We start from the raw sequence: 13,225 nt of genomic DNA, 5'->3' as shown, positions 1-13,225 counted from the left end.
CTGGTCGGAGCCAGATTCCCGGAGGGACCCAGTGCCAGGATAGCCACATCCATCCCGGAAGACCCGGTCCCTGGAGCCTTTCGGTGCCTAAGTGGAGATGTAAGCGTGCGCAGGACGGGGGGAGGGGAGCGGGGAGGGTGGAGGAGGGGGCACCCTTATGGAGAGCTGACCCGGGTCCGCGTCCCCACAACCCGGGGGCTGACCCAGAAGGCCTCGTGGGCTCGGGTCTGTCTTCCCCGCGCGGAGGCTGGTCGGCGCTCGGGGTCCAAGGGTGGCAGCGGCCGGAGCCGGGACTGGAGCGACGAACTAAGGCGCGGCGTCCCCGCAGCGCCTGGAGGTGGAGGCGGGCGCAGCGCGGCGCGCGGTCTGCAGTGCCCCCCGCCGGACGACCGGGCACAGGACGGCTCCCGGCCACAGGTCCTGGGCGCCGCAGCTCTGCGTGGGAGTCTCGCGCCCCCTTACACTCTGCTGAGGCTGACCGGTGTTGGTGTTAAGGAGTTTAAAATCGGCTGGAAAGGGGCTTTGCATCCTGGCTCTGTCACTTTCTGGCTTCCTGCTCCCGGGAATTCTGGGCTGCTACCTGCCTTTGGCTAATGTGGATAATACCCCCTACAAAGTTAATGAAATGGTGTAGAGCAAGAAATAAATGGTGGGCATTGTTTTTGTTATTGTTGTTGTTGTTGTTGTTGTTGTTGTTATTATTATTATTGCTGCTACTACTACTACTACCAGTTGGCCAGGCCTTGGAGGGGGGTCTCACTGAAGCCTCTGCTTTCCTATGGCTGGTTTGAAGGGAGGACGAGGAGTCATGGCTTCTGCCTCACCTCTGAAGTGGAGAACCTGAGCACCCAGGTGGGATACAGCCAAGCTGTGTGTCTAACTCCACCTGTAACTGTGTACTTAGTGCTTCAATCTTTGAACCTGATACCTTCATTGCCAAATAAGAACAATCATACCTGACTTACAGAGTTGCTGGAAGATAAAAAATGCAGAGCTGCTGGCACATAGTAGGTGCTCAGGGCAAGCCTCCTCCTCCCTCCTTCCCCAGCCAGCAGGTCCCAGGACACTTGTACTTGTTTGTAGCACATGGTAGGTGCAGTGCAAGACCACAGCCCCTATATACAGGCAGTGAGCAGGCTCAGGTTTCCTCTTCTTATAACACATAGTAGGTGCTCAGCAAAGCCCCACCCACTCCCAGGAGTCAGTCCACACACCATTCATTGATTACTTACTACTACCTCTGGTGGCCCTTGTATCCCTACCTGTGACCAGAAAAGCTTGAGCTACAGGAGGCTTTAACTGCTGGAATCTCCCTCCCACTTCTCCCCTGGAACCCTCCTCCCACAGATGCATCAAATCCTTTCTGGAAATTAGTAGCGTTAGAAATACTAAACACACACTCCTGACCTGGAATAATGAAATGTACAGTCAGGGAACCTGGCTGTCAAGGGCAGTCCTACTAGTTCCTGATTGTTTTTATCCTGCAAACCCTTTGAACCTCAGTTACCTCAGCTTCAAAAATGGAGGCAATAACACCTTCGGGAATGGACCAGTATGAGGATGAATAGAGAGATATGTGTGTATGAAGGCACCAAGCACGTAACAGGTTTCAGTAAATACTAATATATTATGATTTGTTCCAAGCACAAAGCAAGTGCCCAATGACTATTGTTGGATTGAACTGATCTTCCCTCTTTCCTGTGTTCCATACCATGGAAAGCTTCCCTTCAGGTGTTGTCCTTGTCCTTGGCTTTGTCAAATGGCATGCACTGTGTAATTCCCAGCTTCTTTCTAGAGGTTGGTGCTTTGTATATAGGACGAGTAGTGGATCTTTCCAGAGTTCAAAGCCTGGTATTGCCTCTTTCAAACCTGTTCTGTGATACTTCTTTCAAAAGTTAACTGAGATAAAATTCAACATGGAAATCTTCTTTGTTTTGTTTTGTTTTTGGTGACCAATGTGATTTGTATGGGGGCAGGTGGTAGAGTGTTATTTAAAAGTCATCCTGGGTTATATGAGCATTTCCGTAACTATTTTCTGCCTGCAGTCCAAATGTGATTCATTTTGAGGATGTGTGATAAAAAGCCACCAACTCTGGGGCCCTGTCTCAACTTCTCTAGCTCTCAAACATCACACACTCCAAATGGGAAAAAAACAAAAACAAAACAATGTCCAACCTTAGCAGTCACATTGCACTTTTGTGTCTGTTGTATCCATTTAAGCTTCAGCACAACCCATTTTCCAGATGAACCTCATTGAGGCAGAGTAACTACCATGATATAGTTGCCTCTTCAACTCTGCCTCATCTTTTTACGGCTCTCCCAGGCTATGACATGGGGCTTTTCATGGGCCATCTGAACAAGCGTTCTTAGAGACTCTTTAGAAATGACAGGACGTGAACTTTATTAATACAGAGCACTAAACAAATTAGAGAGTTTTCCCATATTATGACAAGGTATGTAACAGCTACTACTTTACCAAAACTATTCATTATGGGGCTGTTTGTTTAAAGATTGCCCTGGTGGCTTGGAGACAGTGCCTTTTGCTCTCTGACTCATAGGAAGCAAAAATAAGTTACTATCAGGTGATGGTCATACTTAGAAGCCAAACTAAAAATGAGACGGTTTGTCATCTTTGGGGGTAGGGCACTTCGCTCCACTTTTCAAACTGGTAAATGCCAGGCTGTTCAAAATCTAAGATTTTCTTTGTGTCATACATGTTTTTAAAAATCTATTCAAGCATTTGCTAAATAATTATGGTGTGCCAACTTCTGTGCTTGGCAACACACGAAGGGATATTATATGGTCTCTCTGGTCCAGGGTTTCACAGTCTGGTAGGAGAGAGCCATGTATTAAGTGCATCCAATAGTCACCTCATCTGCAGAATAAGGATAATCATGGAGGCTTGTGAGGCCAGGCCATGGAAAGAACGGCAGAGAAGCTGCTGCTGAGGGCCAGACCCCAGGCAGGCTCTCACATACAAAGGGGTTGCATTAACCCCACTTTTGGACAAAGAAACTGAGGCTCTGAAAGGGGAAGAGATTTACTAGCTCACAGCATAGCCAGGATTTAAATTCAAGCGTTCAATTCAGAGCAGCTGTGTGTTTTCTCTTCCAGGTCAGGGCAACTCATTAAAGAGCCTTTGAAGAGCACCTCTCTTTAACTAGTCTGTACACTGGGATTTAAAGGTTGCCCTGGTGTACACTAGCTCTTTGTCTTATTAGATTTCTCGACCATGTCAAATGCAGACCCCCGTCCTCCACTCTATTTCAGTTTTCCACAGAGTTCTATTGGAAGAGAAGCATAACTTGCAGTCTCAGTGTTTATCCTGGAAGTTAACATAAAACAACTTCCCTCACTCCCTCCGAAAAGGATTGATTTTATTTAGCAAACAAATGCATCAGGTATCTGAAGTCCTTTGGGGATGAAGCAAATTATTTCGTTGATTTGTTTCTTATTCAGCTTTACTAAGGCATAATTGTACACCAAAAGCTCTGCACGTGTTTAATGTATATGATTTGATTAGTTCGGACATATGCCACACACCTGTGATTCCATCACCACAATCAAAGTAATAAACATATCAAGATCCAAGATGGCGGAGTAGATAAACACTACTCCGTTTTGGAAGTAGTGTTTCCAAAGGAAGGAGGTGCCTGCTTCCTTCCACGAACACATTAAAATTACAACTAAATTATAGAACATCATTTGGAGAACCATCTGAAGTCTGGCTGAACAGAAATTTTGTAACTAAGGATATAAAGAAACGACATCAAGATCTGGTAGGATGGGTGGAGACAGGAAACCTGCCAGCCCCAAACCTCCATGTGGCAGTTGAGAACCAGGAGGGATATCTCAGCCATGGAGGTTCCCCCCTGAGGAGCAAGAGACCCCAGGCCCACACTGCCCTCTCCAGCCCAGAGTACTTGGTGCCAGGAAGAAAAGCCCCCACAACATCTGGCTGTAAAAATATGGGGATTCTGACCATACAGTTGGGACCTAAGGCTGCAGGAAACCCAGACATCCTCTTCAATGGCCCGTGCACAGACTCTCTCACTCGCAGGCACTTACCTTGGGCTCTGGCAGAGGGACAGTAACTCAGGGGGCGTCAGAGCAAGGGCTGGAGGACAGTTGCCATTCTCCCTGTGTGGGTCTTGCGCCTGTGCAGCTGGCAGGCAGGCGCCATCTTTCCAGTGTTGAGCCCTCCTCCACAGGCCAAATCTGAATCTGATTGGCCTGGTGAACTCTGCTGCTCCACCCTGCTGACTCCCTGAGACCGAGCCCCACACAACTTGACCAAGTCCAGAGGCACTTTCTCTGAGAGCAGCCAGGCCCACCTACATTGCATTCTTTTTTGAAAAACTATCAGAGTGAACACGTGGAGAAGGTGACCAGGGAGACTGTGCGAGGGCACCTACTACATAAGGCCACGGGCCAAGACTGGGAGACATAGCAGATTTACCTAATATATAGAAACAAGCAGAGAGACAGCTGAAATGAGGAAACAAAGAAATACATCCCAGATGAAGAACAGGAGAAAATCCCAGAAAAAGAACTAAACAAAATGGAGGCAAGCAACCTACCAGAGACAGAGTTTAAAACAATGGTTTTAAGTATGCTCAAGGAACCTAGTGAGAACTTCAACAAAGAGATAGCAGCATAAAAAAAGGACATAGAAACTATAGAAAAAGAACCAGTCAGAAGTGAAGAATACAATAACTGAAATGAAGAATGCACTAGGAGTCACCAGCAGACTAGATGAAGTAGAGGAAAAATCAGTGGTTTCGAAGACAAGGTAGCAGAAAACACCCAGTTGGGACAGAAAAAAAAAAAGAGGATAGTTTAAGAGACATCTGGGATAACATCAAGCATAACAACATTCGCATCATAGGGGTACCAGAAGGAGAAGAGAGAAAGCAAGGGATTGAGAACCCATTTGAAGAAATAATGACTGGAAACTTTCCTAACCTGGTGAAGGAAATAGACATACAAGTCCAGGAAGTGCAGAGAGTCCCAAACAAGATGAACCCAAATAGACCCACACCAAGACACATCATAATTAAAATGACAAAGGTTAAAGACAAAGAGAGAATCCTAAAAGCAGCACAAGAAAGGCAACTAGTAACTTATAAATGAGCTCCCAAAAGATTGTCAGCTGATTTCTAAACAGAAACTTTGCAGGTCAGAGGGATTGGCACAAAATATTCAATGTGATGAAAAGCAAGGACCTACAACCAAGATTACCCTACCCAGTAAAGCTATCATTTAGAATTAAAGGACAGGAAAGAGCTTCCCAGACAAGAAAAAATTAAAGGAGTTCACCACCAAACCAGTACTTATCATATTACAAGGAAAGTTAGAGGGACTTCTTTAAGATGGAAAAAAAATCAAAATTATGAATAATAAAATGGCAATAACTACATATCTATTAAAAATTACTTTCAAGGGCCGGCCGAGTGGCTCAGTTGGTTAAGAGCTCGCTCAAGAGTTTGAGCTCTGAGCAACAGCGGTTCGAGTCCAGCCCGAGCTGCCAGCCACTGAGCAGCCACTGAGCTGCCAACAGGTAGCAGGATGGCTCAGCTAAAAAAAAAAAAAAAATTACTTTCAAGGGCCGGCGAAGTGGCACGATGGTTAAGAACTGGCTTGGGATGCCAGAGGGCCCCAGTTCAGATCCCACATATGAGAGCCAGTGACACTGCCCTCCACAGCTAAGATGCTGAACAACAGCTCAACCTGGAGCTGGGCTGCTGTGAGTCGCCAGCGACGGTGTAGGCTGCAGCCCCTGTGGCAGTGGGTTGCCATGGGCTACCGTGTGTAGCCAGCAGCCAGCATGAGCGGCCAGCAGCTGCAGTGAGCGGCCGTCCAGAAGCCGGCGACTGATCTGCCTCACCTGGGAAGAGCGCAATGATGGTGCCAACTTGGGCCAGTGAAGCAACGTCCTCCACAACTAGACTGAAGACCAAAACGACAGCAACTTGTCTTGTTCCCCTTCCCCAATTCCCCAGCGCTGTTCCCATCCCCCCAATTCCCCAATAAAAATCTTAAAAAAAATTACTTTCAATGTAAATGGGTTAAATGCTCAAATCAAATAACATAGAAGGGCTGAATGGCTAAGGAAACAAAATCCTTACATATGCTGCCTACGGGAGAATCAATTCAGTCTGAAAGACACACGCGCGCGTGCGCAGAAAGTAAAGGGATGGAAAAAGATACTTCATGAAAATGGAAACAAAAAAAGCTGGAGTAGCAATACTTATATCAGACAAAATAGACTTTAAAACAAAGGCTATAACAAGAGACAAAGAAGGGCCCAGTAATCCTACTTCAGGGTATTTATTTGAAGAAATCTAAATGCTACTTTGAGAGGGATATGTGCATCTATATATTCATTGCATCACTGTTTACAATGGCCAAGATGTGGAGGCAGCCTTGGTGTCTGTTGATGGAAGAATGGATAAAGAGGAGGTGGTACATATATGCAATGGAATATTGCTCAGCCATGGAAGGGATTGGGTTCTTGCCATCTGCAGCAGCATGGATGGACCTGGAGGGTATTGTGCTGAGTGGAGTGAAAGACAGATGCAATGTGATTTTGCATATATATGGAACCTAAAGAACAAAAGAAACAAACTCATAGAGCATATTGATGGTTGCCAGATGGGAGGGTATTGGAGTGAGTGAAAAGGGGAAGGGATTAAGAAGTACAAGTTGGCCGTTGCACAGTAATCATGGGGCTGTAGAGTATAGCATAAGGAATATAGTCAATAATATTGTTATAACTGTGTATAGTGTCAGATGGGTACTAGATTTGTTGGGGTGGTAGATGGGAGGGGCTAGGAGGCAGGGTGAAAAAGGTGAAGGGTTTAAGAAATACAAACTGATCATTACAAAATAGTCATAGGGATGTAAAGTAAAGCACAGGGAATACTGTCAATAATATGGTAATAACTATGAATAGTGCCAAGTGAACACTAGACCTGTCAGGCTGATCATTTCTTAAGTTATATAAATGTCTAACCACTATGCTATACACCTGAAATTAATATAATATTGAATGTCAACTGTAATTGAAAATTTTTGAAACGAGGAGAGGGAAGGTGAAGGGGAAAAAAAGGTCTAAATTTCCAGGTATAAAACATGTAAGTCACGGGGATGTAATGTATAGTATAGGGAATATAGTCAATAATATTGTGATAGCATGGTATAGTGTCTGATGGTTGCTTAACTTATCATGGTGATCAGTTCTTTAGGTATATAAATGTTGAATAACTATGGTGTACACCTGAAACTAATATAATATTGTATGTTAGCTATATTTTAATAAAAATCCTTTTTTAAAAAGGTAATAAACATATCCACCACTGCCAAAAGTTTCCTTGTGTCCTTGTGTGTGTGTGTTGTTGTTTTTGTTGTTGTTGTTATAAGAATACTTAACATGAGATCTATCTTCTTAACAATTTTTTTTGGCTATTTATTTTTATTTAAAAAATTTATTATCATTATTATTATTATTTTAAATGGGGAATTGGGGTAGGGGAACAGTGTTGGGGAATTGAGGGAGGGGACCAGCCAAGTTGTTTTTCTTCAATCTTAGTTGTGGAGGGCAGCTCATGGCATCTAAGCTCAAGGTGCTGTGTTACAATCTTAATTGCAGGTAGGTGTAGCCACCATCCCATGTGGGAGTCGAACCAGCAGCCTTGTTGTTAAGAGTGCATGCTCTATCCACTGAGCCATCCGGGTGGCAGCTCAGCTCAAGGCGCCGAGTTCAGTCTTAGTTGCGGGCAGGTGTAACCCACCATTGAACAGGCAGTCTTGTTGTTAGGGGCACGTGCTCTCAGCAGCTGAGCCATCCTGCCACCTGTTGGCAGCTCAGCAGCAGCTCAGCTCGGGTGCAGCGTCACTGGACCATGTGGGAATCAAACTGGCAACCTTGTTGCTCAGAGCTCCCACTCTTAAGCTAACTCTTAACCAACTGAGCCACTCGGCCGGCCCGTAACAAATTTTTAAGTGCACAACATCATGTTGTTAACCATAGGCACTATGTTGTATAACAGATTTCTAGAACTTACTCATCTTGCATAACTGAAATTCCATACCCATTAGCAACAAATGTCTATTTCCTCTTCCCCAAGCCCCTGGCAACCACGATTCTGTTTTCTATGAGTTTGATTATTTTAGACACCTCATACAATTGGAATCACGCAGTATTTGTCCTTCCAGTGTCTGCTTATTTCATTTAGCATAATGTCCTTCAGGTCCATTCATGTTGTCACAAATGGTAAGATTTTTTTCTTTTTTTAAAGACTGAATAATATTCCATTGTATGTATAACATGTTCTTTATCCATTCTTCTGTTGGTGGACGTTGGGTTATTCTCATATCTTGGCTGTTGTGGATAAATGCTGCAATGAACATGGGAGTGAAGCTGTTCATGCGAGTGCCTGATTCCAGTTATTTTGGACATATACCAAGAAATGGGATTGCTGAATCATGTAGTAGCTTTAGTTTTAATTTTTTTTCTTTGAAGAACCTCTCTACTGTTTTTCTAGTAGCAGCATTTTACATTTTACATTTTCATCAACAATATACTAGGGTTGCAATTTCTCCACATCCTTACCAACACTTGTTATCTTGTGTGTGTGTGTGTGTGTGTGTGTGTGTGTGTGTGTGTTTTGATAATAGTCATCCTAACAGGTATGAGGTGATATGTCATTGTGCTTTTGATTTGTATTTATCTGGTGTGTAGTGATGTTGAGGACTTTTAATATACCTAGTAGCCATTTGTGTGTTTTCTCTGTAGAAATGTTTATTCAAGTCCTTTGCCCATTTTAAAAATTGGGTGCTTTGGGGTTTTTTGCTATCGAGTTGTATGAGTTCTTTGTCTATTTTAGATATTAACCCCTTATCAGATAAAATGGCTTGCAAATATTTTCTCCATTTTCATTCTGTCAATTATTTCCTTTACTGTGCAGAAATTTTTATTATGTAGTTATAATGTAGTCCCATGTGCCTATTTTGTTGCCTGAGTTTTTGGTGTCATATCTGAGAAACCATTGCCAAGACCAACATCAAGAAGTCTTTCCCCTATATTTTCTTCTAGAAGTTTGCAGTTTCACATCTTATGTTCAAGTCTTTAATCCATTTTGAGTTGATTTTTGTGTATAATGTAACATAGAGGTCCGTTTTCATTTTTTTACATGTGGATATCCAGTTTTCCCAACACCTTTTCCCATTGTGTATTGTTGGCACCCTTGTCAAAGATCAGTTGACCATATATGCATGGATTTATTTCTGGGCTTTCTATTTAATTCTATTGGTCTATATGTCTGCCTTAATGCCATTACCACACTGTTTTAATTACTATAGCTTTGTAATATATTTTGAAAACAGGAAGTATGATGTCTCCAGCTTTGTTCTTCTTTCTCAAGATCACTATCACTATTCTGGGTCTTTTGTAGTTCTATATGAATTTTAGGATTGTTCTTTCTATTTCTGTAAAAATACCATTGGCCTTTTGATGGGCATAGCATTGAATATATAGATCACTTTGGGTAGTAAGGACTTTTTAACAATATTAAGTCTTTTAATCCATGAATATGGGATATCTGTTTTCTGTCTTCTCTAATTTCTTTCATTAATGTTTTATAGCTTTTGGTGTACAAGTCTTTAACCTCGTTGGTTAAATTACTTTCTAAGTATTTTTTTCTTTCTGATGCTATTATAAATGGGATTTTCTTAACTTTTTTCATTGTTACTTCACAGAACACAATTGATTTTTGTATGTTGATTTTGTGACCTGCAACTTTCCTGTATTTGTTTATTAGTTCTAACAGGTTTTTTTTGTGGAGTGTTCAGGGATTTCTATTTATAAGATAATGTCATCTGCATTTTACTTCTTCTTTTCAGATTTGGATGCCTTTTACTCCTTTTTCTTGCCTACTTGCTCTGGATAGGACTTCCAGTACTATGCTGAATAGAAATGACAAGACTGGGACCCTTATCCTGTTACTGATTTTAGAGGAAATACTTTCAGTTTATCAGTGTTGAATATGATGTTAGCTATAGGCTTGTCTTACATGGCCTTTATTATGTTGAGGTATGTTCCTTCTATACTTAGTTTGTTGAGTGTTTTCATCATGAAAGAGGGAATTTACAGTTTCCAGAGGACAGTACATACCTACCTAAAAAAAGAGACCAGATCTTGCATGTAAATCATGTACAGGGTTGTAGAGAGCTGTAAAAGTAATGGCATCATTACAGAAGGATTAAAATGGAGTCCATTTCAGCCACAGAACAGGCTTTGTAAGCCTTTAGCAGGAACTCCACCATCGATATCTGCAATTAAAAGATGTTTTACTAGCGATGTGTTTCAAAACAATATACACATGAGGAAAGAAATATGCTGGCATTTATTATCACATTTACCATTTTATATCTTATCTTCCTAAACACTGTTACATTGCTGCATCAAATTGTTTTGCCTGCTCCTAGATTTCCAATAACATCTCTGGGCATTTTTAGATGATTTGTAGAAGTGTTAACTGAGGATTGAGTCCAAGTTCCTCTTTCCTAGGAATTCAGAATACCCCTTGACACATGATGGATGGGCTATCTTAATGCTGTCTGGCTCAGAAAGGACCATCCAGCTAAGGTGGGGCTGGAGCTGATTTCTAGAGACCATGAAAGAAATGACACTGTCCATTCAGGCCCCTTAACCAGAAGCTTTTAAACAGGATAGCTGGTGTCTCATAAGAATAAACCTCTGGAACAAACACAAATAAAAAGGCTTCTAAGTATGTTCTTATGGGCCAATTGCTTTCTTTGAGCTTCAGTTTCCTTACCTGAAAGATGGGGTTCATATTGACATGGCCAATTTCTTTGCAAAGACACAATGAGGTAATGTATATGAAAGGAACCTCACATTGGAATATAGCAGGCACTTGGCAATATTACCCATAGTAAGAGGGCAATAATACTAGCAGTGATACCCATTTCTTGAACACTTACTCTGTGCCAGGCACTGTGCAGAGTATTTGACACAGTTATAGGGAGATTCCATGGACAAGGGTGGCTGAATATGGCTTCTGGAATTAGCCTGGTTTTTAATCCTGGATCGGTCACTTACTGTGATCTGGAGCAAAGAATTTAACCTACCTCTGTCTTGGTTTCCTGTCTATAAAATGGGGTTAATAACAGTACCTCCTGAGCAGGATTGCTGAGTGACCCATGTAAAGCACTTAGCATTTTGGTGTCAGGTACTTTAAAAGAGTATGGGTGTTGTTTGCTACTGTTAACTCCTTCAACCATCCCAGCAACCTTTGGAGGCCAGGAATGTTATTGCTGTCATTTACAGATGAGAGAACTGAGGGTCAGGGAGACTGAGTCTCTGCCCAAAGTTTCATGGCTAGTCTTCCACAGAGCCCAAACTTTACCTCAAGACTGGCCAACTCCAATTTCCTTACACATTGTTAACCACCTCACCAGGCCACCATGTTGCACAACTCCAGGTACATTATCATTGTATTTTGTGTACAGGTTATACCTCGAAGATATTGCAGTTTCTGTTCCAGACCACTGCAATAAAACGAATCACACAATGTTTTTAATTTTATTTTTATTTAATTTTATTTTTAAATTCGTTTCAGGTGTACAACACAGTGCAATAATTATACTTTTTACCCCTCAAAATGACAACCCCCTTCCCCCAATCCGCCACCCCACTCCCCCCCCGATATCATACATATCTATTACAATTCTATTGACTCCGCTCCCACACTATACTCCACATCCTGTGACTATATATATGTTCAATTATAGTTGACATACAATATTACATAACATCAGCTTCAGGGTACAGTGCAGTGATCAAGCTTCTACCCCATTCATGAAGTGGTTTCCTTAACAAGACATGTGACCATCTGACACCCTACAAAATATTTACAACATTATTAATTATACTTTTTACCCCTCACAAAATGACAACTCCCTCCCCCCAATCCGCCCCCCACTCCTCCCTCCGATATCATACATATCTATTACAATTCCATTGACCACACAATGTTTTTGATTTCCCAGTGAGTATAAAAGTTATGTTTATACAATACTGTAGTCTATTAAGTGTGCCTTAGCATTGTCTAAAAAAAAAAACCAATCTACATACCTTAATTAAAAAATAGTATTTTTGCTAAAAAATGTTAACTATCATCTGAGCCTTTAGTGAGTTGTAATCTTTTTGCTGGTGGAGGGTCTTACCTTCAATTTGTAAACAATGTAATATCTGTGAAAGGCAGTAAAGCAAAGTTCAATAAAATGAGGTAGGCCTGTACACAGTCCCCTCTACGGGACCTTGCATTGCCCTTGACATCTTCAGGTGAGCAGCCTGAAAAAGGAACAAGCACCTTTCTGAAAACAGAATCTATGCTGTGATTGGCTCAAAGCAGCAATCTCCTTCTTTTTCTCATTGCCCCATAACCAGTGAAAAATGTTAGTGCACCCTCCCCATTAGATACCCTTCTTTGTATTTATACTGTAAGCCCATATGTGCATTTATGTACAGATAGGTATGCACACGAGTTAAAAAAGATGTGTGCAGGGCCGGCCGAGTGGCGTGATGGTTAAGAACTGGCTTAGGACGCCAGAGGGCCCTGGTTCGGATCCCACATATGAGGGCCAGTGACACTGCCCTCTACAGCTAAGATGCTGAACAACAGCTCAACCTGGAGCTGGGCTGCCGTGAGTTGCCGGCGACGGCGTAGGCTGCAGCCCCTGCGGCAGTGGGTTGCCATGGGCTACCGTGTGTAGCCAGCAGCCAGCGTGAGCGGCCAGCAGCCGCAGTGAGCGGCCGTCCAGAAGCCGGCGACTGATCTGCCTCACCCGGGAAGAGCGCAATGATGGTGCCAACTTGGGCCAGTGAAGCAACATCCTCCACAACTAGACTGAAGAACAAAAACAACAGCAACTTGTCTGTTCCCCTTCCCCCAATTCCCCAGCACTGTTCCCATCCCCCCAATTCCCCATTAAAATCTTAAAAAAATATATGTGTGCCTTATAATAATTATAATAATGTATAATAACTAAACTATATATGTGTGGCTTTTTTGTACCTGAGCTTTATTTTCCAAGATTGAAAATGTCAGAGGCAGCAGTCTCCAGTTTTATGTACACGTGGCTTTAAGCTCTGAAACCCAAAGCAACAGATAAGGAGTCAATGGCTGCAGTTCCTTCAAAA

This window comes from Hipposideros armiger, unplaced genomic scaffold (genome assembly GCF_001890085.2).
Source record: "Hipposideros armiger isolate ML-2016 unplaced genomic scaffold, ASM189008v1 scaffold_24, whole genome shotgun sequence".
In the NCBI taxonomy this organism is placed as follows: Eukaryota; Metazoa; Chordata; class Mammalia; order Chiroptera; family Hipposideridae; genus Hipposideros; species Hipposideros armiger.
The sequence above is the reverse complement of the archived record's forward strand: the minus strand, read 5'-3'. Positions refer to the sequence as shown.